The sequence below is a fragment of the Mercenaria mercenaria genome, chromosome 1 (assembly GCF_021730395.1).
Source record: "Mercenaria mercenaria strain notata chromosome 1, MADL_Memer_1, whole genome shotgun sequence".
Classification (NCBI taxonomy): domain Eukaryota; kingdom Metazoa; phylum Mollusca; class Bivalvia; order Venerida; family Veneridae; genus Mercenaria; species Mercenaria mercenaria.
The window spans coordinates 2,096,409-2,121,950 of NC_069361.1; the positions used below are offsets into that span (position 1 = coordinate 2,096,409).

The 25,542-nt window shown below is 35.6% G+C and overlaps 1 long non-coding RNA gene across 1 annotated transcript in view; it reads left to right on the top strand.

The window, feature by feature from the left end:
• Positions 1-25,542, top strand: part of LOC123545178 (uncharacterized) — a 37,114-nt gene that overhangs the window by 864 nt on the left and 10,708 nt on the right. The window contains exons 2-4 of the long non-coding RNA XR_008370114.1: positions 17,060-17,253; positions 20,882-21,073; positions 22,874-23,031. This is a non-coding gene — a long non-coding RNA (uncharacterized LOC123545178). The remainder of the gene's footprint in view (positions 1-17,059; positions 17,254-20,881; positions 21,074-22,873; positions 23,032-25,542) is intronic.

Consider the following 25,542-nt stretch of genomic DNA (forward strand, 5'->3'; position numbering starts at 1 on the left):
CAATCTTTTTTATATTTTGACAGAATTATTTGCCTAAATGAATTTAAATCGAGTATAGTGCTCCTATCTCAAAGGCTTTGGTCACACTTCGGACATACAACCTGTCCAGGATGTAACATTTACCACAGGCAATCGGCGTGTGACTTTGACCCCTTATGAATGATGGACCCCCCACCCTGTTCTCTACAACCCAGATCCCCAACATAATAACAGAAAAACACATTTCCAAAAAAAAAAAAAAATGCTATATATAATTATTTTTTTATATATAGCATTTTTTGTTTTTGGAAATGTGTTTTTCTGTTATTATGTTGGGGATCTGGGTTGTAGAGAACAGGGTGGGGGGTCCATCATTCATAAGGGGTCAAAGTCACATGCCGATTGCCAGTGACATTTACATGCATGGAGCAGACTTATTATTTGGCATCAATTCAATCCTTCAACTGGTCAAGGTCACAGGGGTCAAAAGACATGTAAGATCTTTGCCATAACTTGAACATGTATAGAGTATTTTTTAATTTTGGCAATGTTGAGAGTATGAAACAGGTTTCTATCTCAAAGGTCAAGGTTTCATTAACTAAGAGGCCAAGGTCATGTTAGATCTTGTCTGGGCTGTAACTTTGACATGCATAGAACAATTCTGTCATAAATGACTGTAATATATCATATCTGGATTTTTTATTAATCTAATAATTATATGAACGCAATTAGAATATATGATAAAGTGTAAGATAAGAATATAAACTTGTAAATATTCAATACAGAGTTATGGTTCCTGCGTGTTACATTTCTTCTCAGTGCTACCTGTCTATTTATTCAGTGTTCTGTTTAGTACATTGCAATTACAAAGTTAAAACATTACCAGATGAAGTACAAAAAGGGGAGGTGAAACTGTGCATATACTGAAATCCAGTTATTGTTCAAGGCCTTTGCAGTTCATCTCGTTGCCTGGACCATCATTCCATTTGTCATATATTTGTAATTTATACTGTTTATAGGCTAAAAACTTTAAAAGATTGTCAAAGAATTTAACACATGCAACAGCTTTAATTTATTCCTATCAGTGGCGATACATTTGGATGTGGTAACCATGAAAAAGGCCATAACTCATTCATTTTGCATACTGCATGTATATCCTGATTAAATGCTCAAGTTTGCTGATACAGGTCAAGTCCCTTGAAAACTGTTTAATGGTTTATCAGAAAAGCAAAATTCAACATTTTCATCTACCAGAGAAATGTAAACCAGTATCCCCTCAATAAATTAATTTGGGAAAAACATGTAATTAAGTGCACTAAACCAATGTCATCCCAAAAGTCATCTTAATTTGCAATAGATTCGAACCAGTATACTCTAAAATATTAATTTAGAAAAAGAATGTCAATGATTTGAAACAATATCTCTCAATATAAATTGTCTTGATTTACAACAGATCTGAACCAGTATCCTCGTACGGCTAATTGGGAAAACCATGTCAGGTCTGAACCAATATCCTGTCGGTAATCAACTTGATTTATAATAGATGTGAACCAGTATCCTCTAAAAGTCTATTAAGAAAATCATGTCGGGTCTGAACAAAAATCCTGTCAATAGTCAACTTGGTTTATGATAGATGTGAAACAGTATCCTCTTAAAGCTTATTGGAAAACCATGTCAGGTCTGAACCAGTATCATGTCGGTAATCAACTTGATTTATAATAGATGTGAACCAGTATCCTCTAAAAGTCTATTAAGAAAATCATGTCAGGTCTAAACCAATATCATGTCAATAGTCAACTTGGTTTATAATAGATGTGAACCAGTATCGTCTAAAAGTTTGTTTAGAAAATCATGTCAGGTCTGAACCAATTTCTTGTCAATAGTCAACTTGGTTTATGATAGATGTGAACCAGGATCTGCTAAAAGTTAATTTTGAAAACCATGCATGACAGGTCTGAACCAGTGTGCTGTCAATAGTCCACTTGATTTATAACAGAATGTTTATTTTGAAAACCATGTCAGGTCTGAACCAATATCCTGTCAATAGTCAACTTGGTTTATGATGGATGTGAACTAGGATCCTCTAAAAGTTAATTTTGAAAACCATGCATGTCAGGTCTGAACCAATGTGCTGTCAATAGTCAACTTGATTTATAACAGAATGTTTATTTTGAAAACCATGTCAGGTCTGAACCAATATCCTGTCAATAGTCAACTTGGTTTATAATAGATATGAATCAGTATCATCTAAAAGTTTATTGGGAAAACCAGGTCAGGTCTGAACAAATTTCTTGTTGATAATCAACTTGATTTATAATAGATGTGAACCAGTATCCTCTAAAGGTCTATTAAGAAAATCATGTCGGGTCTGAACAAAAATCCTGTCAATAGTCAACTTGGTTTATGATAGATGTGAACCAGTATCGTCTAAAAGTTTGTTTAGAAAATCATGTAAGGTCTGAACCAATTTCTTGTCAATAGTCAACTTGGTTTATGATAGATGTGAACCAGGATCTGCTAAAAGTTTATTTTGAAAACCGTGTCAGGTCTGAAGGTTCCATGTTCACCACCGTTTGAATACATCTGCGGATGTCTCTAAATTGCTTTCTGTACTTTTAGCATATGTAAATGTTGAGTTCTGCTCAACCCGGGGCTAGAGGGCGTGGACGGTAGCATGCATTTCCACTACCGTCCATGAATAGGCTCGATCAAACCGAGCCTGCAACATTTTCGTTTTTGTCGTGTTGAGCGACCTGTGAAGTTTCCACTTTTCTCTATTTTATAATAGATGTGAATCAGTATCCTCTAAAAGTTATTGGGAAAACCATGTCAGGTCTGAACCAATATCCTGTCAATAGTCAACTTGGTTTAGATTAGATGTGAACCAGTATCCTCTAAAAGTTATTGGGAAAACCATGTCGGGTCTGAACCAATATCCTGTCAATAGTCAACTTGGTTTATAATAGATGTGAACCAGTATCCTCTTAAAGTTATTGGGAAAACCATGTCTGGTCTGCACCAATATCCTGTCAATAGTCAATTTGGTTTATAATAGATGTGAACCAGTATCCTCCAAAAGTTTATTGGGAAAACCATCATGTCTGGTCTGAACCAATATCCTGTGAGTAGTCAACTTGGTTTATAATAGATGTGAACTAGTATCCTCTAAAAGTTTATTTGGAAAACAATGTCAGGTCTGAACCAATATCCTGTCAATAGTCAACTTGGTTTATAATAGATATGAACCAGTATCCTGTAAAAGTTTATTTGGAAAAACATGTCAGGTCTGAACAAATATCCTGTTTGTAGTCAACTTGGTTTATAATAGATGTGAACCAGTATCCTGTAAAGGTTATTTGGAAAACCATGTCAGGTCTGAACCAATATCCTGTCAATACTCGACTTGGTTTATAATAGATGTGAATCAGTATCCTCTAAAAGTTATTGGGAAAACCATGTCTGGTCTGAACCAGTATCCTGTCAATAGTCAACTTGGCTTATAATAGATGTGAACCAGTATCCTCTAAAAGTTTATTGGGAAAACCATGTCAGGTCTGAACCAATATCCTCTCAATAGTCAAGTTGGTTTTCAATAAATCTGAACCAGTATCCTCAAAAAGTTAATTGGGAAAATATGTCAGGCTCTGAGCCAACCAGTATAATTATAATAGTACTTTTCTTGCATGGTCAAGCTCTGAACAAGTTAGTTCCTTTTAAAAAGCATTGTCTTAACTCGGAACAGATTTTTTGTGTTCTGAACCAGTTGTTGTCCTTTAAAAGCCATTGTCATAATTGGGAACAGATCATTAGGCTCTCAACAGTACCCATTAAATGGCAATTGTTTTGGCAATAATCTTTCTGTATTACATCGAAATAATGAGATTTTGCAAATTGGTTACACTTAAAACTTATATTTCAATTTGACAGACAAAGCTTAATTAAATAGCCCTTATTCTGTTCAGGTTAATATTTTGCAGAAAATTCATATTTAATTCAGCTTGGTAAAATGAGAGGCCCGACTTTTTGCACAATATACATCTGCTGTTACATTATCTTTTTATGGTTCCAGAATCTTCTGAGTTCATTATGCTACTATTTGATAATGGGACTTTATGTTTATACTTCCTTTGCATCCTTCCCTTGCACTGTTCTCCAGCATCCCAGCACACACCCTGCACTATGCTTGCATCTTTTTCATAAAGTTCCAAGTCAAATTTAGTATAATGTACCATCAGATTTCAATCATTTTCATGTTCTCATATAATCACACTAGTCTCTCCAAAACACTTTGTGTAATTCAAATGAAATGTTCAGCATGATGTTATGTTGTGCACATTAGTCTGGTCAGTACATTAAAGGTCAAGGTTACAGACAAGGGCACTAGTATTACACATTGATTTAAAGGAGTAGTTCTTATTTTGTGTCTCGGCAACAATATCTTAACAGTTCAATGGATTCCAATGAAATTTTTAACAATTGTCAAGCGTAATGAGAGGGTACGTTGAGAGTCGGATCTGTTCCTCGAAGATTAGGTCAGACAACGACAGTTTATGTGTCTAGATTCATGTAATATTTTTCATCTTAAAAATAACTTTTAAGATCAAGGGATATCAATTAATCGTTATCATATAGTGCAATTCTGAAAATCCTGGTCACCAAATTGGGGTACTAGTAACGTGGTAATGTGGGCTGACAAGCAGGGTCAGTTTGGGCTGTAGGTCAAATTGATATTTTGTCACCAAATTTGGTGTATAGCAAACTTATAAATACTTAATCCTAGCCTGGGCTTTTATTTAGGCAGCTGGGGTCACTGTTTCTAAAGTAGAGAAAACAGATTTATGCCAATAACTGGTTTTCATGTATGAAAATCATGGTAATTATATTTTGTTAAAGCAGTGGGGCTAATGTCATCAAATGGGGTTTGTGGTCAACTGTTTTAGTTCAGACTGACATATTGTCACCAAACTTGGTGTTTAGCACATTGGAGATTTTGAGGTTACTTGGTTCATTGTCACTATGCATGATGTATAGCAAGGTTATATGGAGACCTGGCTTGGGATTTATGTAGGGCAGTTGGGAATAAGGTCAAGATTGATGGTTCCTTTCTAAAAATAGAAAAAAGATTTTCATTCAGTAATGAATTATGAATGAGATTTTGCAATGAAACTTTGAAACAATGAAACTAGAATTAGCATTTTAGGAGAAAAAGTGTAAGATTTCACTTAGAGGTTTCCAGGGCCACAGTCACTGTTACTAACTCTGGTCAGTTATTTTGGAATGACCTGTTCTGAACAATTTTGAATGGCTTTTTATATGGGCTAAAGGTCAAGGTCACTGCTATTGGTGGGTTGGAAGCTTATACAGTTTTATTGCTAAGAATTGTATCAAAGGATACTACATGGAGTCTGGTCACTGATAATAAAATTATGAACAAACAGTTTCAGGTCAATAATTACCCAAGACAAACTGGCCAAGAGGTACTGGTGAAAGGTTTATGAATAAATCAAAGAGTACTGCAGGACAGATTTGTTTATTTTTGGCTATTCACTGATGACAAAGAGGGACTGGATTCTGTAAAGTACATGAACAGGATCTAGTGATGTTGGGATAAATACTTGTTGTCAAAAATTTACAGGTATTGCATTTAATGAAAATTTCTTTACATTAATTACATTAGTAGTAAACTTTGATTATGTGAAATGGGGGAAAGTTCATGTTCATGTTTAAATTGCATTTAAGTACAATAGCCTTCATTTCTTCATATTTTCTTCATATTTGTAATCTTATAGCTGTTTTATAGCTGGCATTGGGAACTTGTAATGGAACATGTGTATGTTGGAGAATATTATGGGTTTTTTTTGTCATCAATATTAGATGGTTACCTAGAAATTCTTAACATTTTTGGTGCGACTGAAATGTTTAAAAGCAATGGTATAAGTCATTTTTCAAAAAATATTAAAAAAGTCATTGATAAGGTGGACTGGCTGCTGGTTCATGTTTCTGCATTAAAATAAAAACACTGTCGTTCATGATTTCAGGAGGGTTGTGTACTATATTAAGGTCCTGTTTTCAGCTTATTTTATAATCATTAGCAATAGGAATAGCAACCTATTTGCCACATACAAATGTATCCTAGAATACCAACCCTATTTGCCACATACAAATGTATCCTAGAATACCAACCCTATTTGCCACCTAGAATACCAACCCTTTTTGCCACATACAAATATATCCTACAATACCAACCCTATTTGCCACATACAAATGTATCCTAGAATACCAACCCTATTTGCCACATACAAATGTATCCTAGAATACCAACCCTATTTGCCACATACAAATGTATCCTTTATTTATTTAACACAGTTGTGTGGTTTTCATCCAAATTAGAAAAAAAATACAATTTCTGTTCTACCAAGACTGGACTTATTTCTTACTTACTCGGAAAGCAATAGTATATAGTTTAGGATGTGCACAGGCTATTTTTTAAGTTTTATGCATAAGGCTAGTGCAGGGAAAAGTGTATATTTTTGCTTATGCCCAATTAAGGGACAGGCTTTATTGGTGAATGTTATTTCTTTGACAGACATTGCATGTATTTTTAGCTCGACTATTCGAAGAATAAGTAGAGCTATCCTACTCACCACGGCGTCGGTGTCGGAGTCGGCGTCGCACCTTGGTTAAGTTTTTCGTACCAGTCCACATTTTGACAAAGTCTTTTGAGATAAAGCTTTGAAACTTTCAACACTTATTTACCATCACCATGGCCAGTTATAGGCAAGAGCACATAACTCCATTAGGGATTTTGGCTGAATTATGGCCCCTTTTGACTTAGAAATCATGGTTAAGTTTTTCGTACCAGTTCATATTTTGACAAAGTCTTTTGAGATAAAGCTTTGAAACTTTCAACACTTGTTTACCATCACCATGTCCAGTTATAGGCAAGAGTACATAACTCTGTCAAGGATTTTGGCTGAATTATGTCCCCTTTTGACTTAGAAATCTTGGTTAAGTTTTTCGTACCAGTTCATATTTTGACAAAGTCTTTTTAGATAAAGCTTTGAAACTTTCAACACTTGTTTACCATCACCATGTCCAGTTATAGGCAAGAGCACATAACTCCATCAAGGATTTTGGCTGAATTATGGCCCTTTTTGACATAGAAATCTTGGTTAAGTTTTTTGTATCAGTTCATATTTTGACAAAGTCTTTGAAGATAAAGCTTTGAAACTTTCAACACCTGTTTACTATCACCATGTCCAGTTATAGGCAAGAGTACATAACTTCATCAAGGATTTTGGCTGAATGATGGCCCCTTTTGACTTAGAAATCTTGGTTAAGTTTTTCGTACCAGTTTATATTTTGTGTAAAGTGTTTGACATATGGTTTTGAAACTTTTATCACTTGTTCAGTATAATAGTCTCTATCTGTAGGAAAGAGTACATAACTCTGTCATATATTTTGGCTGAATTATTGCTCTTTTTGGACTTGGAAATTGGTTCTGATTTCATACAAGTCCATGTTTTGTCAAAACTATTTAACATATGGCTTTTAAACTTTGAACACTCGTTTATCATCATGATTTCGATCTGTAGGCAATAGTACATAACTCTGACAACTATTTTGGCTGAATAATGGCCCTTTTTGGACTTTGAAATTGGTTCACACATTGCCATTTAGTGCAAGACTTATCGAAATCCACAAATACAGGAACATTGTTTGTCTAATGTATTTTTTCTTTTGTCTGAATATCTGTAGAATTATTTTGACCCCATTCTTCAATCAATTCTTCGAATAGTCGAGCACGCTGTCATCCGACAGCTCTTGTTTTTTAATTTGTATGTCATGAAATCTTTTTCTTGGGTCCACTACTTTATGATCATTTGAAGGAAAAATAAAATCAAATGGTACAAATATACCTTTCTTTGAAGAGTTTTGTTTTATGAAACTCCAAGCATATATTTATTAGACAGATTCCTGTCGGCAACAATTGAAAGATTTTTATGTAGAAAAGTTTTGATAGAGCATATCTGCCTATGCAGTCAGGATGATGGGAAGAAAAGTATTTTAATGTATGAAAATATCTCTTCTAAAGCATATAATTCAGTGAACAAAATTATAGCCGATTCCAGCAAAATAAATATTCAGGTCTTCATTTTAATACCTAAAATGTCACATAATATACATCAGTTCTGTAAATATAGATTTTACAAATTCTTCAGAAAGGAGCCAAAAGACTAAAATTTCAGTATTTTGGAAATAATTCAACTTGGCAATATTCATCAATTAATGTATAGTTTTATTTGTACTATGAAATAGAGACCAACACTTCTTTGTGCTGAAAATAAATTATGACTTTTGATAAAATTCTAGAACTGACTTTGTACATAGATTTTCATCATAATTACATATCAGTTCAAGGTCAAGGTGGTATGGTGAGATCAAAGGCCAAATAGGCAGCACATTGTATGCTGTTTTTCATGATTTTAACGATGTTGGCACAAAGTTTACCAAAGTAAAACGGCATGCAGAACACATCTTTCAGTCATGCTGGTTCTGGGTCAAGGTTGTATCATGAGATAAAAGGTCAAATAGGCAGGTGTGCATGCACATTCTGTATCTTTAACCCGAGAAAAGGTTTAGCAAAATTGTTTTCATACTGCAACTTTCAGTCCTGTACAGTCAAGGTTGTACATTGTGGTGTCAAGTTTACACTGTGAAAGGACAAGGCAAAGATCAAATAGGCAGGTTTCAGGTCAGATTTGTAGGTTTTTCTTTTCTGTAAATATTTTCAAATAACTTGGGACAAGCATTTTGTCATAATAAAACTAAGGCCTACAGTTCTCTTTATTAATCCCCCGCCACAAATGGTGGGGGGTTATAGGAATGGTCTCAATCCGTCCTTCCGTCCGTCCGTCTGTCTGTAACACTTTCGTGTTCGCTCCATATCTCCTAAACCCCTTGAAGGATTTTCATGAAACAATGATCACCTCATCAAAACAATGTCAAGGCTCAAGGTCAAGGTCACAACTCAAGGTCAAAGGTTTGAGCCTTCCATTTTGTGTCCGCTCTATATCTCCTACATCCCTTGAAGGATTTTCACCAAACTTTGGTCAAATGATCACCTCATCAAGGCAATGTGCAGGACTTATGAGTCAGCCATGCCAGTTCAAGGTCAAGGTCACAACTGAGGGTCAAAGTTTTGAACCTTCCATTTTGTGTCTGCTCTGTATGTCCTAATTCCCTTAAAGTAATGATATGAAACTTGGGTCAAATGATCACCTCATCAAGGCAATGTGCAGAACTTATAAGTCAGCCATGCCTGCTCAATTTCAAGGTCACAACTCAAGGTCAAAGGTTTGAGCCTTCCATTTTGTGTCCACTCTGTATCTCCTAAATCCCTTGAAGGATTTTCATGAAACTTGGGTCAAATGATCACCTCATCAAGACATTGTGCAGAATTCATGAGTCAGCCATGTCAGTTCAAGGTCAAGGTCACAGCTTAAGGTCAAAGGTTTACCCTTTCACTATCCATAGCAGTGGCGGGGGATTTAGCTGTCTTTCAGACTGCCTTGTTCTAAATAGAGATGTTACAGATATATTCTATATTCACCCTTCAATTGTGTTGAAAGTGTATGTTGTGCAAAAATCATAAGAAAAGATTTCAAATTGATGGTTATATTTACTTGTTGCTTAAATATTTTTTGTAGTTTGTCTTAGGTGATTTTATGAATAGGTGATATATAAGAATAACCATTTTAGTGCAGATTTAAAACGTTTCACACAACATAAAGAAAATACATGAGAGGTCAATGAATCATTTTATACTGCACACACTTTTTAATCCCCCGCCACTAGTGGTGGGGGTTATAGGAATGGTCTTTGTCCTTCCATCCATCGGTCCATCTGTAACATTTCATGTTTGCTCTGTATCTCCTAAACCCCTTAAAGGATTTTCATGAAACTTTGATCAATTGATCACCTCATCAGGATGATGTGCAGAGCCCATAAGTCAGCCATGTCGGCTCAAGGTCAAGGTCACAACTCAAGGTCAAAGGTTTGGGTCTTTCATTCCATGTCCGCTCTGTATCTCCTAAACCCCTCGAAGGATAATCATGAAACTTGGGTCCAATGATCACCTCTTCAAGACAATGTGCAGAACACATGATTCGGCTCAAGGTCAAGGTCAGAGGTTTGAGCCTTCTATTTCGTGTCTGCTCTGTATCTCCTAAACCCCTTGAAGGATAATCATGAAACTTGGGTCAAATGATCACCTCATCAAGACCAATTTGCAGAACCTATTAGTCAGCCATGTTGACTCAAGATCAATGTCACAACTCAATGTCAGAGGTTTGAGTCTTCCACTTCGTGTCTGCTCTGTACCTCCTAAACTCCTTTAAAGGATAGTCATGAAACTTAATTGGGTCAAATGGTCACCTCATCAAGACAATGTGCAAAACTCACAAGTCAGTCATGTTGGCTGAAGGTCAAGGTTACATCTCCAGGTCAAAGGTTAGAGCCTTCAATTTTGTGTCTGCTCTATATCTCCTACTCCCCTTATAGAATAGTCCTGAAATTTGGGTCAAATGGTCACCTCAGCAAGACAATGTGCAGAACCAGAGTCAGCTATATCGGCTAAAGGTCAAGGTCACAAGTCAAGGTCCATTGTCTGAGCCTTTCATTTTGTCTCCACTCGGTATCTCCTAAACTCCTTGAAGGATTTTCATGAAACTTTGGTCAAATGATGACCTCATGAAGATGATGTGCAATACTCACAAGTCAGCCATGTTGACTCAAGGTCAAGGTCACAACTCGAGGTAAAATGTTTGAGCCTTACATTTCATGTCTTTGTATTTCCTAAACTTCTTGAAGGATTTTAGTATGACTTGGCTGTAATATTCCTCTTATCAAGACAATGTGCAGAATTCAAAATTGACACCAGCCAGCTTAAGGTCAATGTCACAACTCGATTGTTTAATGGTTCCACCCAATACCAAAATGAGTATGTTTGAAATTTGAAAAAAAAAATGTATTGATAAGAAGATTCTTAAGAGGCATACTTGGTTTTAGTTCCATTTTTGAGAGGTAATGAAATGTGCCATACCTCTCATGCCCCCCTTGAAATGTGCCATACCTCTCATGTCCCCCTTGAAATGTACCTCTCATGCCTCCCCCCCTTGAAATGTGCCATACCTCTCATGTCCCCCTTGAAATGTACCATACCTCTCATGCCGCCCTTGAAATGTGCCATACCTCTCATGCCCCCCTTGAAATGTGCCATACCTCTCATGCCCCCCTTGAAATGTGCCATACCTCTCATGCCCCCTTGAAATGTGCCATACCTCTCATGTCCCCCTTGAAATGTACCTCTCATGCCTCCCCCCCCCCCCCCCTTTGAAATGTGCCATACCTCTCATGTCCCCCTTGAAATGTACCTCTCATGCCTCCCCCCCCCTTGAAATGTGCCATACCTCTCATGTCCCCCTTGAAATGTACCTCTCATGCCTCTCCCCCCCCCCCCTTGAAATGTGCCATACCTCTCATGTCCCCCTTGAAATGTACCTCTCAAGCCTCCCCCCCCCCCTTGAAATGTGCCATACCTCTCATGTCCCCCTTGAAATGTACCATACCTCTCATGCCGCCCTTGAAATGTACCATACCTCTCATGCCCCCCCCCCCCCCCCCTTTGAAATGTGCCATACCTCTCATGTCCCCCTTGATATGTACCTCTCATCCCCCCCCCCTTGAAATGTGTCATACATCTCATGTCCCCCTTGAAATGTACCATACCTCTCATGCCGCCCTTGAAATGTACCATACCTCTCATGCCGCCCTTGAAATGTGCCATACCTCTCATGCCCCCCTTGAAATGTGCCATACCTCTCATGCCCCCCTTGAAATGTGCCATACCTCTCATGTCCCCCTTGAAATGTACCATACCTCTCATGCCGCACTTGAAATGTGCCATACCTCTCATGTCCCCCTTGAAATGTACCATACCTCACATGCCCCCCTTGAAATGTGCCATACCTCTCATGTCCCCCTTGAAATGTACCATACCTCTCATGTCCCCCTTGAAATGTGCCATACCTCTCATGCCTCCTAAGCACAAGCTTTAGCAGGTTACAGTAAGTATTGTTTAACATGAGTTTACAATATTTCTTACCTGTCTACAAAATCATTATGAAGTAACTGTTGAGTACATGAATGATTGAATGAACTGTTTTAAAAAGCTCCATATTTAAAGACTGAAAGATAAGATCAGTTTTCTTTATTTTCTATTCCTAACTCTTGCTAGCTATCCCATGGTGTCCCTCCATGATGCTACCTAGGATATATATTTCTTCCGGCTAACTATCGCATCTACCTGGCCCTTGCTAGCTATCCCATGGTGTTACCCCCATGATGCTAGTAGGGTGTATATTTCTTCCTGCTAACTATCGCATCTACCTGGCCCTTGCTAGCTATCCCATGGTGTCCCTCCATGATGCTATTAGGAAATATATATTTCTTCCTGCTTACTATCATATCCACCTAACTCTAGCTAGCTATCTCTTGGTGTTACCCCCACGATGCTACTAGGGTGTATATTTCTTCTTGCTAACTATCACATCTACCTGGCCCTAAATGCTAGCTATCTCATGGTGTTACCCCCATGATGCTACTAGGGTGTATATTTCTTCTTGCTAACTATCACATCTACCTGGCCCTAAATGCTAGCTATCTCATGGTGTTACCCCCATGATGCTACTAGGGTGTATATTTCTTCTTGCTAACTATCACATCTACCTGGCCCTAAATGCTAGCTATCCCATGGTGTTACCCCCATGATGCTACTAGGGTGTATATTTCTTCTTGCTAACTATCACATCTACCTGGCCCTAAATGCTAGCTATCCCATGGTGTTACCCCCATGATGCTACTAGGGTGTATATTTCTTCTTGCTAACTATCACATCTACCTGGCCCTTGCTAGCTATCCCATGGTGCTACCCCCATGATGCTACTAGGGTGTATATTTCTTCTTGCTAACTATCACATCTACCTGGCCCTAAATGCTAGCTATCCCATGGTGTTACCCCCATGATGCTACTAGGGTGTATATTTCTTCTTTATAACTATCCCAAACTGCCGTTAGGGCCAATATTATACCAACAAGAACTCACATTTGCTGCCGGTTGTCTAGTTCATCCGTCAAGCTAGCCAAAGATGCTACCAAGAAAGATGTTGCATACAGCCAGCCAGCCTATGTTTCTTCTAGGGAGCATTTATCATCCTTTACTTCTTATAGCCTACCCTATATATCCCAATAAGCTCATCTATCCTATAGGTCTTATTGGCAGTATATTCCTTTCAGCAAACATATTTTCCTTCATACTGGCTAACTATAGCTTTCCTATGTGCTACCGGGTTGTATATTTCATTGATGGTTATATACAGCCAGCTAGCATACTTTTCTTCTTACAGGTTATATCTACTTGTTGCTCTCCTTGACCTTGGTCTTTCAGTCTTTCAATATTCAGCAAAATTCTTATTTCAAAAATATTATAACTACAAGATGGTTGTATTAGTATGGAAATACGGGACCAGTTAAGTTAATACCAATGTAACAGTTAAGTTTAGCCTACCAGAGAGAGAAATTCAAAACAATTAAGCTTGTATGAGCTTTCCCTGTTTGATAGAATCCTTTCTTAGAAATTATGAGACAGCAAAACTTGAAACTTTTAGACTCTGCATTATAACGGTTGTTTTTAAAATATTGCAAAAGAGCATTATTTTCAGTTATTTAAATTCTAGTCCGAAAACCGAAGTATATTCTTTACACAGAAATTTATATAAAGTATGCATCTCTGTAACATTCTAGACCAAGACTGAGAAGAAGCCAGATTGTATTTCCACAGTTAATACCCTTTACAGATATTAACAGTGTTTGCTTAGTTTTTTCCTGATCTCAACTGCACTTGCACAAAATGTATTTCTAATTAATCCAGGTCAATTTTCATAACTATGCAATATCAGAGTCATTGTCCTTGAATAAGTCAAAATTTCAAAACTGACAGTGTATGACATGCTCAGTGACTACAGTGTTTGTCCTTCAGTTGATCTAAGAAATACAGATACTTAAAATTACAGAATTTAAAACCAGTATCTACAAAGTAATGGCCTTTGAATTAGTCAAAATTTCAAATTGATACTGGTTGTCTCTATTTAATAAGTAGAGTTTTTGTTCTTTGATCTCAACCATTAAGGTTATTTGTAGGTCATGTTTGATATTTTGCTAGTCAAGACCACTTCTGCAGGGTTATTGCCCTCAAATTGTCAAAATTGCAAAATTGAAATCTCGATTAGTAGAATATTACATAAACAGACATAAATTTGATGTGTATATCTTGTGACTTTGGTACTCTTGGTATTTCAAGCACGGTATGATAAGAAAGTGAATGAAGTGTTGGTTGCTATTACTTAATATTAATCTGCACTATACTCAGTAGCTGATGTTTTAAATGGAAGTATGAAAGTCAGTCCTTTTTGAAGTTTGGTTAATGGTAAATTTGGTTCAAATTAGGTTTTGGAATACTGACTTAGGGGTTACCAGGTTAGACGATCAAGAAAAAAATTAATAAGATAGCTATGATAGAGAACTGTGGTATCAAGACATTTTTGGATAATAGTTCCAACTAGATCTTTCTGAAAATTTGCATTATTAAAGTAGCTTTGCAGGCAAAAAAAAAATATGAAATATAATACTATTATAAAACTTATTTTAATTTTAAATAAGTTCATTGGCAGCCAGGGAAAATCTGACATCTAAAATGTCTGTTTAAGGAATAATTTTGTAAGATACAGTGCCAAGGTCTGAAAGTTGAAATATTGTGTAAAGTTTAAGTGGCAAGTTAAATGAGTAAAACTTGATCTTAACTTTATTGAACTATTTATCCTAATGGCAAATTTTTGTGAAACAGAACAAAACTGTAAGATAGCTTTAATCAGGTAATAGAAGGTATTTTGTTCTAGTTCAAACATGGACAAAGTTGTTCCAAAATCACCAAGGTTACAGTCCTGGAATGAGAATAAATTGTCACAATACATATAGCTACCACATTTCTGAAACAAAACTTCATATCCTAATGTATATGACCTACAAGATTTTAGGCAAGTTCATTTTGTAAAACCAGAGTTTAATATGGTAAATTTCTGTACTTCATGGTGTTAAGACCTTAATTTTATATACATTTGTATTATGTTTATGGCTATATATAATAACTGACATGACAAGAGTACTATAGTAAAGCAAGAGTTATGGACCTTGAACAATCTTATAGAACATAATACAGAATACAGATTGCTACAAGACAACAAATGGCAAGATTGAGTTTTGGCCCTTAAATTGGTCTTAATATCAAATTGTTCACTTTATATAGGCAGTTTAATAGGAAAGCAAATCAGATTATTTTCTTTGCTAAGATAGATACAAAGTGATGTTTTTGTTATCTGGATTATAAATGAGGTCACTAGGTCAAATGTAAGAAACCTGTCAGAAATAAGTCAAAATAATTATAAGCTTGGTTATTTTTGAAAAAGAAAGTTATTGGTTATAAAATATAAAAAAAGCCCATGTTAACACTATAGTAAAAATATTTTCTGCCCTTGTCAATGAGCCTTTAAAGAATTAAGGTCAGTATAGGAACTTGGTCCTTCTGGGTTAAATAGTAGTCACTAGGTCAATTTATAGAATAGGTCAGCTAAATTTTCGAGGTTAGCAAAATGAAACCAATCTGAATGTTTGAAGTTAAATTAAATTTACGTTTAACTGGGTCATCTCATGTTAAAAGTCACCAAGTATTATATAGAGAGGAACTTAATCATTTGAGGTCAAAAGGTAGATCTTGGTTACACTTTTAATAGTTAATATACCTGTATGATATTTGAAACTTGGTTGAGCAACGTAGCACTTTTGTGACCCTTTTGATTTTCAATTTTTGTACAGTTTAATCAATGGTGAAAAGTTATAAGTAATTTTGGTGTATTTCAGTTTAAATTATTTATATACTTGCATTATATTCAATTATGGTTAGGGTAAAGACTTTTTTTAAGAGGGTAGGAGTGAGCATTTTTTGCTGTCTTTTTTTTTTTTTTGCCAATCTTCCAGACGAAATGATGCTTCAAAAGATTGGCGGAGTTGCATTTTGTTACAGCTGCCAAGGCCTGACAGATCCCTTTACTATTGATCAAGACATGCTATCGTTACTATCGAGGACAATCCGGTGCCAATATGTCCGCAAGATTGGAGACGTGTGGAAGCAACTGGTTCTACAATTCTGTGCCGGCAGTGTTTAGATGAAGGTTGTTCCTCTGTGTTTTGAGAGATGGGAATCAGGGATTGTGAGGATTTCATTTCTTTCAGGTCCACAGCCTGCCATTGACAACTGACTGTATGTCCCGTCCATACGTACAGTCGGCAGGATTTTCTTTCAGCATCAAGACCTGCCCAGGACAACCTCTATGAGGTGGGCAGGGTTTCTTCTTTTCCAGGTTCCAGGTCTGCCTAAGACAGCTGAACAGGCAGAGATGGCAGAATATTTCTTTCAGGTTTCAAGGCCTGGCAGATCCCTTAACTGTTGATCAAGACTACTAACGTAGCCAGTCGAGGACCTGGTGCTAATATGTCCGCTAGATGGAAACGTGTGGGGGTAACTGTCTACAATTCTGTGCCAGCGGGTTGCTAGATGATAGGTATTCCTTTGTTGAGTGAGACGGAAATCAGGGATTGCAAGGTTTTCTTATTTATTTCAGGTCAATGCCCTGCCTATGTCTTCTAATGCATGTTTAACTTGGACAGAACATACATTGGGCATTTTTTGTATTTCTTTCAGGTTCAAGGCCTGCCAGGAACGGACAGGATTTTCTCTCTTTCAGATTTATATTTTTGCCTTCCTTTACCAGGACTGGCCAGACTGTCAGAATTTTTTTCCATGTAGCTCACTTCTACAGTATTGAATTCTTGCCATATTAAAGCATACTTTATTAACATAAAATAATTAGGCAGGTTTTTTTCCTGTTTTGGCTTTTCTTAATTACAGAGACTTTAATATTTACATGAAAACGTGAAAAGATGCCGGTCCTAGTGTAGAGAGCCAGAGACTTTTAATATTTCAATGGAAACATGAAGTCCTTGTGAAGACAGCCAGTGGATATGTTAAATGGTGCCAGGTGTTGTGTTGTGTATGTCTCTTGCCTTCTGCTATTGCATGGATCTTCATTATCTGCAGTTTAAGTAAGTATATCCACTTTAAGGAGGTAGATTACCTTATTAATACCACAGTAAATGCATTTATTATTTAAACCATAGCAATTTATTGTATTTCATATAAATAAATGTTTTAGCTGTTACAATCTGAAGATCATTCATCTATGTCCTTTTTATCCAGGTTTGAAGTACATGACCCTTCAAAGGTATTTTATATTAAAATAAGAAGGAAAATACGAAAATTTAATGCCTTTCAGTCTGCACAGTTTACAGTTTTATTAGTATGTGCGTTAGCTTTCTAAAATAAGCTTAAAATGTAAACGTTCAGGGGTTGTGTTTCCATGGCAATGCATTTTCTCTCATTTTTAGTTCATTTATTCGGAGAATAGGGTGGCTATTCTACTAGCCCCAGTGTTGGCGTCCGCGTGACCTTTTTGGTTAAAGTTTTTCGGCAACCTTTGTTTTTCTTGTTACTATTGCTTATATCTTACCGTAACTTCATTTCAACATTGTCCAGCATACAAAGTATGTGCAGGGGCTAGGCCCATTTATACCCAAGGTCAAGGTCACCGAGGTGTTATACTTGGGTTATTTTTAAGAATGTTTTTCGGCAACCTTTGTTTTTCTGTCTTATCTTTCTTACTATTGCTTATATCTTAATGTAACTTGATATAAACATTGTCCAGCGTACAAACAAAGTATGTATAGGGACTGGGTCCAATATACCCAAGGTCAATGTCACCAAGATGTTATACTTGGGTTATTTTCAAGGTTAAAGTTTTTCAGCAACCTTTGTTTGTTTTTCTGTCATATCTTTGTTACTATTGCTTATATCTTACTGTAACTTCACATAAACATTGTCCAGCATACAAACAAAGTATGTGCAGGGGCTGGGCCCATTGTACCGAAGGTCAAGGTCACCAAGGTGTTATACTTATATTATTTTTAAGGTTAAAGTTTTTTGGCAACCTTTGTTTTTCTGTCATATCTTTGTTACTATTGCTTATATCTTACTGTAACTTCACATAAACATTGTCCAGCATACAAACAAAGTATGTGCAGGGGCTGGGCCCATTATACCAAAGGTCAAGGTCACCAAAGAGTTATACTTGGAATTATTTTCATGTTAATTTTTCGAAAGCTTCATTTATAGACATATCTTCGATACTTTAAAAGATAATGACTCGAAATTAAAAATATTTCTTTGTAATCATCATCTACATGTGTGGTTACAATCCCTATAACTCTAATTGTATTTTTGACAGAATTATGCCCCTTTCATACTTAAAAGTTTTTTTGGCAGTATACTTTCTGGATATAACTCTAGTACAATATACAATATAAGATAATGACTTGAAACTTAGAATGTATCTTTATCAACATCATCTGCATGTGTGGTAACAATCCTTATACCTCTGCTTTGTATTTTTGACCAAATTATGCCCCTTTAATACTGAAATTTTTCGACAAACTTTGTTTTCTGGACATGACATTGGTACTTTATAAGATAATGAATTGAAACTCAAAATATGTCTTTACCATCATCATCATTACCCCTTCCACACTTGACCTTTAATCCCTCTGAGCAGAAGGGTCTTTTTATATTTTGGTGTATCTTCCTTTTTAAGTTGAGATCTTTTATTGAGACGTACATTCATTTTACTGTCAAATTGCCGAATATTGGAGTGCGCTCTCTTTAACGAACAGCTCTTGTTAAACACATATGTATGATAATGGGTTTTTCAATGACTTCAGTTAATTATCAACATGCAAGACATATTTGAAATTTTCATTGAAAATAGTTTTCCTATATAATCTATTGCTCAAAGTTTTATCAGAGGGGAAACCAATATTGATTATCGGATAATTTTCAAGAGGGACAACCTACTATGATATGCCAGTTAAATATAATAAAAGCTGGCAGAGTAATATTATAAGCAGAATACTCAACACTTTACATGGTACCCTATTTATCTTAATGTTTAAAGTAACCATGGCAAAAGAGATGTTTAAAATATCTTATATCTTGCTTTTTATCATAATTTCTTTTAAAAAGATTAAATAAAATTACTTTTCTCGTTTAATGTAGTTTCAAACTATTTTATTTCCAAAGTAAGTAATATGTTTTTTTGTACTATTTGCATTTATTTAATAAAATTTCAAAGCTTAAAATACTTACAGCAGTACTTAAAATACTTACAGCAGTACATTTGACATTTTTATATGGAAAATCATTGTGCTTGCAATTATTATTCTCATGGCTATAGGAGAGATCGTGTTTGTATACAAATCCATTGTATATTCTATTTTTAGAACTGATAACACAAAGACCGGGTGGGCTGTCGCCGAGCGTCCATGTTTTTTGAAAACATTGATGTTTTTCTAACGGCTTAAACTTTCTTAAATCATAAATGATATCAATAATTTTTTGATCAATGGAAAGGATATAAAACAAGCAATTTATTGATAACTTTTAGTTTTTATTTCGAAATAAATTCGATTAATTATGATTGCTTAACTTCAGTGTTTTTTCTAAAAGTTTGGAGCATCGCTACGCCGCTATTAAAGTCATATGTCATTTAAAACGGTTATTAATTTTCAAAAGTTATTTGAATATAAAAATATGAAAATCGTAAGCATTTCAAAACTTTTTGAATTTTTAAAATCCATAAATGAACAAAAAAGTTATAAGAAATTAAAAATTCCGATCCCATACACAAACAATGTAAAAATATTTGTTTTGCCCACCGTCAGATAAACAGGTGTTGATGCGTGACGTCAGGGCGATCTCTCCTATTGTTGAAATACAGGTAAAAAGCTGAGGTTGTGTTCCTAAAATAGACCAGTGTCATTGCCTTTAAATTTTACATTTAGATGTATATAGATTACAGGATTTGTTTCCATGGTAACAGTAATTTAATTCAAGAAATCACTATTTTCTACTGAAATTTGAACAATTTTAGAGCATAGTTCAGTATGCTACTGTTTGCAGACCAAATGACCCCTTTACATTCTTTATGCCCCTAATTAGTTTTCAACTGTCCATCCGTTCGTTAGTTTGTTTGTTCATTCATCACAACGTTAACTTTTTGCTTGAAGGCACTTTACTCGTGAACCACTGCACCCAGGACCTTCAAACTTCACATGCTGATAGTACTTATTGAGTACACGACCCCTACTGACTTTAAGGTCACCAGGTCGAAGGTCAAGGTCACCAGGTCAAAGGTCAAGGTGCTGCGGGGGGGGGCATTTGTCACCATTAGTGAAAGCTCTTGTTAGCTCACCTGAGCACGAAGTGCTCAAAGGTGAGCTTTTGTGATCACCCTGTGTCTGTCGTCCGTCGTCGTCGTCATCATCAACAATTTGACTGTTAACACTCTAGAGGTCACAAATTTGAGCCAATCTTAATGAAATTTGGTCAGAATGTTACCCTCAATAAAATCTTGGATGAGATTTATATTGGGTCATCTGAGGTCAAAAACTAGGTCACCCGGTCAAATCAAAGGAAAAGCTTTTTAACACTGTAGTGTTTTGCCCAGGAATGGCCATGTCCATCAGTTCTTGCAGAATTTCTAAGATATAGTCTGAATATTGGTAATGCCAATGTTTTTGCCAAAAATATAAAAAAGTTAAAAACATGTTTTTATTTTAACAGTTCTAAATAGAAGAGTACAAGATGTCCCTAGAATTTACTGACACTGGTCTTACTAAGAGCCTGAAACCTGCACCAAAAGACGCTTGTCCCTCAAGAAATGTGAACAGCATTGAACAACCTCAAGCTTGAGCTAAGCTCCCAATTTCTAGAGTGTATTTAAACCATCTGTTCAAAGTCAACACCATATTTCAGGTAAATGAAGAAATTTTACAGTAATTTTCAAGTTACACACTGTAGAAGTAGAATGGCTTGAGGACTGAAAACCAAAGTCATGGATGGCAAGGCAGGTCAGCTGCAAGTTAAGACATTTTATGCCCATCATTCTCTTATTTTGTTAGCTCACCTGAGCACGAAGTGCTCAAAGGTGAGCTTTTGTGATCACCCTGTGTCCGTCGTCGTCCGTCTGGCGTTGGCGTCGTCAACAATTTGACTGTTAACACTCTAGAGGTCACAATTTTGGCCCAGTCTTATTGAAACTTGGTCAGAATGTTACTCTCAATAAAATCTTGGACGAGTTCGATATTGGGTCATCTAGGTCAAAAACTAGGTCACCAGGTCAAATCAAAAGAAAAGCTTGTTAACACTCTAGAGGTCACAATTTTGGTCCAATTTTAATGAAACTTGGTCAGAATGTTACCCTCAATAAAATCTTGGACGAATTTGGTAGTGGGTTATCTGGGGTCAAAAACTAGGTCACTAGGTCAAATCAAAGGAAAAGCTTGTTAACACTCTAGAGGTCACAGTTTTGGCCCAATCTTCATGAAAAATGGTCAGAATGTTACGTTCAATAATATCTTGGAAGATTTTGCTATTGGGTCATCTGGGGTCAGAAACTAGGTCACCAGGTCAAATCAAAGGAAAAGCTGGTTTACACTCCAGAGGCCACATTTATGACCGTATCTTCATGAAACTTGGTCAGAATGTTAATCTTGATAATCTTAAGGTCCAGTTTGAATCTGGGTCATGTAGGGTAAAAACCTAGGTCAATAGATCAAATCAAAGGAAAAGCTAGTTCACACTCCAGAGGCCACATTTATGACCATATCTTAATGAAACTTGGTCAGAATGTTAATCTTGATGATCTATAGGATAAATTTAAATCTGGGTCAGGTGGAGTGTAGAACTAGGTCACTAGGTCAAATCAAAGGAAAAGCTTGTTTACACTCAGGTCACATTTATGACTATATCTTTATGGAACTTAGTCAGATTGTTAATCTTGATGATCTTTAGGTCAAGTTCAAGTCTAGGTCATGCGGGGTCAAAAACTAGGTCACCAGGTCAAATCAAAGGAAAACTAGTTAACACTCCTGAGGCCACATTTATGACCATATCTTAATGAAACTTGGTCAGAATGTTAATCTTGATGATCTTTAGGTCAGATTTAAATCTGAGCCGTTGGGGTGAAAGACTAGGTCACTAGGTCAAACCGAAGAAAAAAGTTTGGTCAGAATGTTAATCTTTATGATCTTTAGGTGGTGAGCGATACAGGGCCTTCATGGCCCTCTTGTTTACTATAAATAACTTATATGATACCTTTTTGATAATCGGCCAAACTATAGGTTTTTAAACATAAAAATTTCAGTCCAAGTGTTTTGTTATAACATATTGTATATATAGTACAATATTGTTTATACATTATTGACAAGTATCAGTTCATATGTTATACTGCAGTAGAGAAAATTAGTTGCCTTCCAGTAGGGGACTTTGTATTGCATGGCAATACTTCATTCACTTGTTTATCGAAGGGATGTTAACTGAAAATTTACTGACTGAATAGTGAACAGTGCAGACCTTGATCAGCTTGCAAGGATGTGTAGGCTGATCTTGGTCTGCACTAGCTGCAAAGGCACTATCACTTGCTGCCTGCAGGCTAAAGGTTATATTAATATGTGTATTTGTTGTTGCACTTTGAAATTAGATAATATTACTAAAATTAAATTCTTTTATTGTATTTGAGGTTAAATGATTCTTCTTGTTTGATGTATCTTGTAGGAACTGTGATGACACTGAGGAAATATTCTACAATCTTCACCATGGTAACGGTTGAATAGGGATTCCCACATAGCAATTGCTGTACAGTGTAATGCCAGCATGTATGTTTTTCTAAGCAAGCGACAGTGTGTCAAGGTGGAAGCTGTGCATCTGGACAGGTAAGGTTTTTGTTTTTTTTTAGAAAATCATGACTGGCTTGATTTTTTATGTTTACAATACAGATTCTCTAAAACAGATTGATACTTTTTCTCAACTTGAGTGGCAACCACTAAAATTTAAAAACAATGCCTTTGTTATTGCCATTCTTTACTTTCTGCCAGTGTATCTGTAGGCATCCTATGACTTTGTTATTATTACATTTAATAGTGTAGAATTTTAAGCAGCCTTTAGGAACTTTGTGTCAACTTCCAGCAAAATCTTAAGCAAAAGTATAGTTGTTTGGAAATTTTGACAAAGTCCTGCCTTATTATCACATAGATATTTTAGTGAAGGTTTATATGGGACTTTGAAGCAGATTTGTCACTTTCAGCTATTATTGTACTGAATGACTTGTGATTTTGTTAAAATTGAATGTGAATAGGAGTCTGTAAAAGGATAGTTTATCTTGGCTATAGCAGAACATGATAGGATTCTCTGTAAAATGCAAGGGTTTTCAGAGTTACTGCCCTTGAATTACTGAATGTTTAGAAAACTGTGTATGCACTTAATACAACTTTTGTATATTTTCTTTGATTCTGGTCTCACTGATTTCTGCAAAATTTTAGATAAAGATTGATTAAAATCCTAGTTTAGAGAAGTTACTTCAGAGTTATGTCCCTTGAATTTATAAACAATATAACTCCAGAGCAGATCTCTAAGAGTTACTGCATTGATCAGTGCTGTTGATAAATTAATACAAAGAAGGATGTTCTAAAGTCCAGATTAATGTGCTATATGTAGTGACTGGCACTATGTAACTGAATTTACAGATATGATCTGGTTAGGTCTTGAGAATATAATCGTGGAGAATTCCATCTTGGTAACTCCAGAAAGGTCTATATTATCTTTCACCAAGTACTGAATCCAAGCTTACTTTGCTTAATCTACAAACTTATATTTTTGAGCTTTTCTTTCATAAATGCTTTAAAAACATTTTTGCAGTCATTTATTTCTCTGATCTTTGACAAGGAACATTCAATTGAGAAGGTGGCATGCATTCCTCCCTTGCACTGTACACCTCCCTCCCTTGCACTGCACTTTGCATGTTTGCTGTTTTCTCAGTAGAAATTTCAAGTTGAAGTGTTGGAGAAATAAGTATGCCTAAATTGGGAGGGAAGATTGTCTAGTTTTTCATAATTATTTAAATTAAGTAAACAAGCAGAGTTTTAGTATGCGGTGTTTATCAATCCATTATCTGCTATCTGGAGGTATACTGGTGTCACTTGGCTCTAACCAGTAGTCCTTAGGGAACCGAAGCGTCGCACACTTAGCCACTAGGTCATCATCCACCATACATTTCATTTTAAGATCATCATGAAAGTAATCTTACTTTCTCTTATTTAATGTAGAACAGACAAAATGGAAAGTTCCATAAAATTCATATATTTAATGCTCAAAACTGCCATTCAATGTTCTGGTTACTGGTTCTTTGTAATTATAATGACAGAAAGACAGGCAAAGAGATAAATAAACTGACTCCTCTTTCATTGTAAAATACCCACCATCAGTGCAGGTAAATGTATAACTGCATTAAGAAGTAAAGATAAACTAACAATTTCTAGCCATTGTGTTACAAATTGGAATATTGGAACTATATTTTTTGTCCAAAATGGAAATTTTTTTTCATTATATTTTGGCTAGAATTAATGGCTTTGTTTTTCAAGATGATTAATCATTATTCAGGCATTTTTATAATGAATCATTTAATAAATTCATGTCTGATCCAAATACACTGGCTGCTCTTTTTCAAATATTTGAATGATTAAGGTACTGGCTATTCATTATTGTTAAATGTTTCTATGACTGATTAAGGCTGACAAAGAGATGTAGGAATATTACTAATTAAGCATACCCTTTATTGTTACGGACTTGTCATTAGGTACTGGCTACATTTTATAAGAATTAATTTTATCAGAATTAACTAAATGGTTACCCTTTATTGTTATGAACTTAAATTGTTAATAGGTACTGGCTACATTTTATAAGTATTAATGGTTACCCTTTATTGTTACAAACTTTGTAAAAAGGTACTGGCTAGTCATTTTGTAAGTATATACTTGGTGGTTACCTTTTATTGTAACAAACTTTGTCATTAAGTACTGGCTACATTTATAAGTATTAACTATATTGTTACCCTTTATTGTTATAAAATTTGTCATTAATTACTGGCTACATTTTATAAGAATTAACTTAATTATTATTGCAGAAATGTTTGGCTACTGAACTGCTATTATAGTATAATGCAGGTTGAGTTTCATGCTCATATATAACTGTTATTTCATGATGTACACTATTTTCAACCATTGGGTTCAGTACTGGATGTAATTTTCATATTACATTAGTTAATCATTAACCACATACAGAAAAGAAATATTTTAAGAAAAGTTACAACCACTGTAATTTTTTTAGCAAGTAAATTCATATTTTTGAAGTGTCGGACACTGTTAGGAGGAAGGTGCCAGCCATTGCAT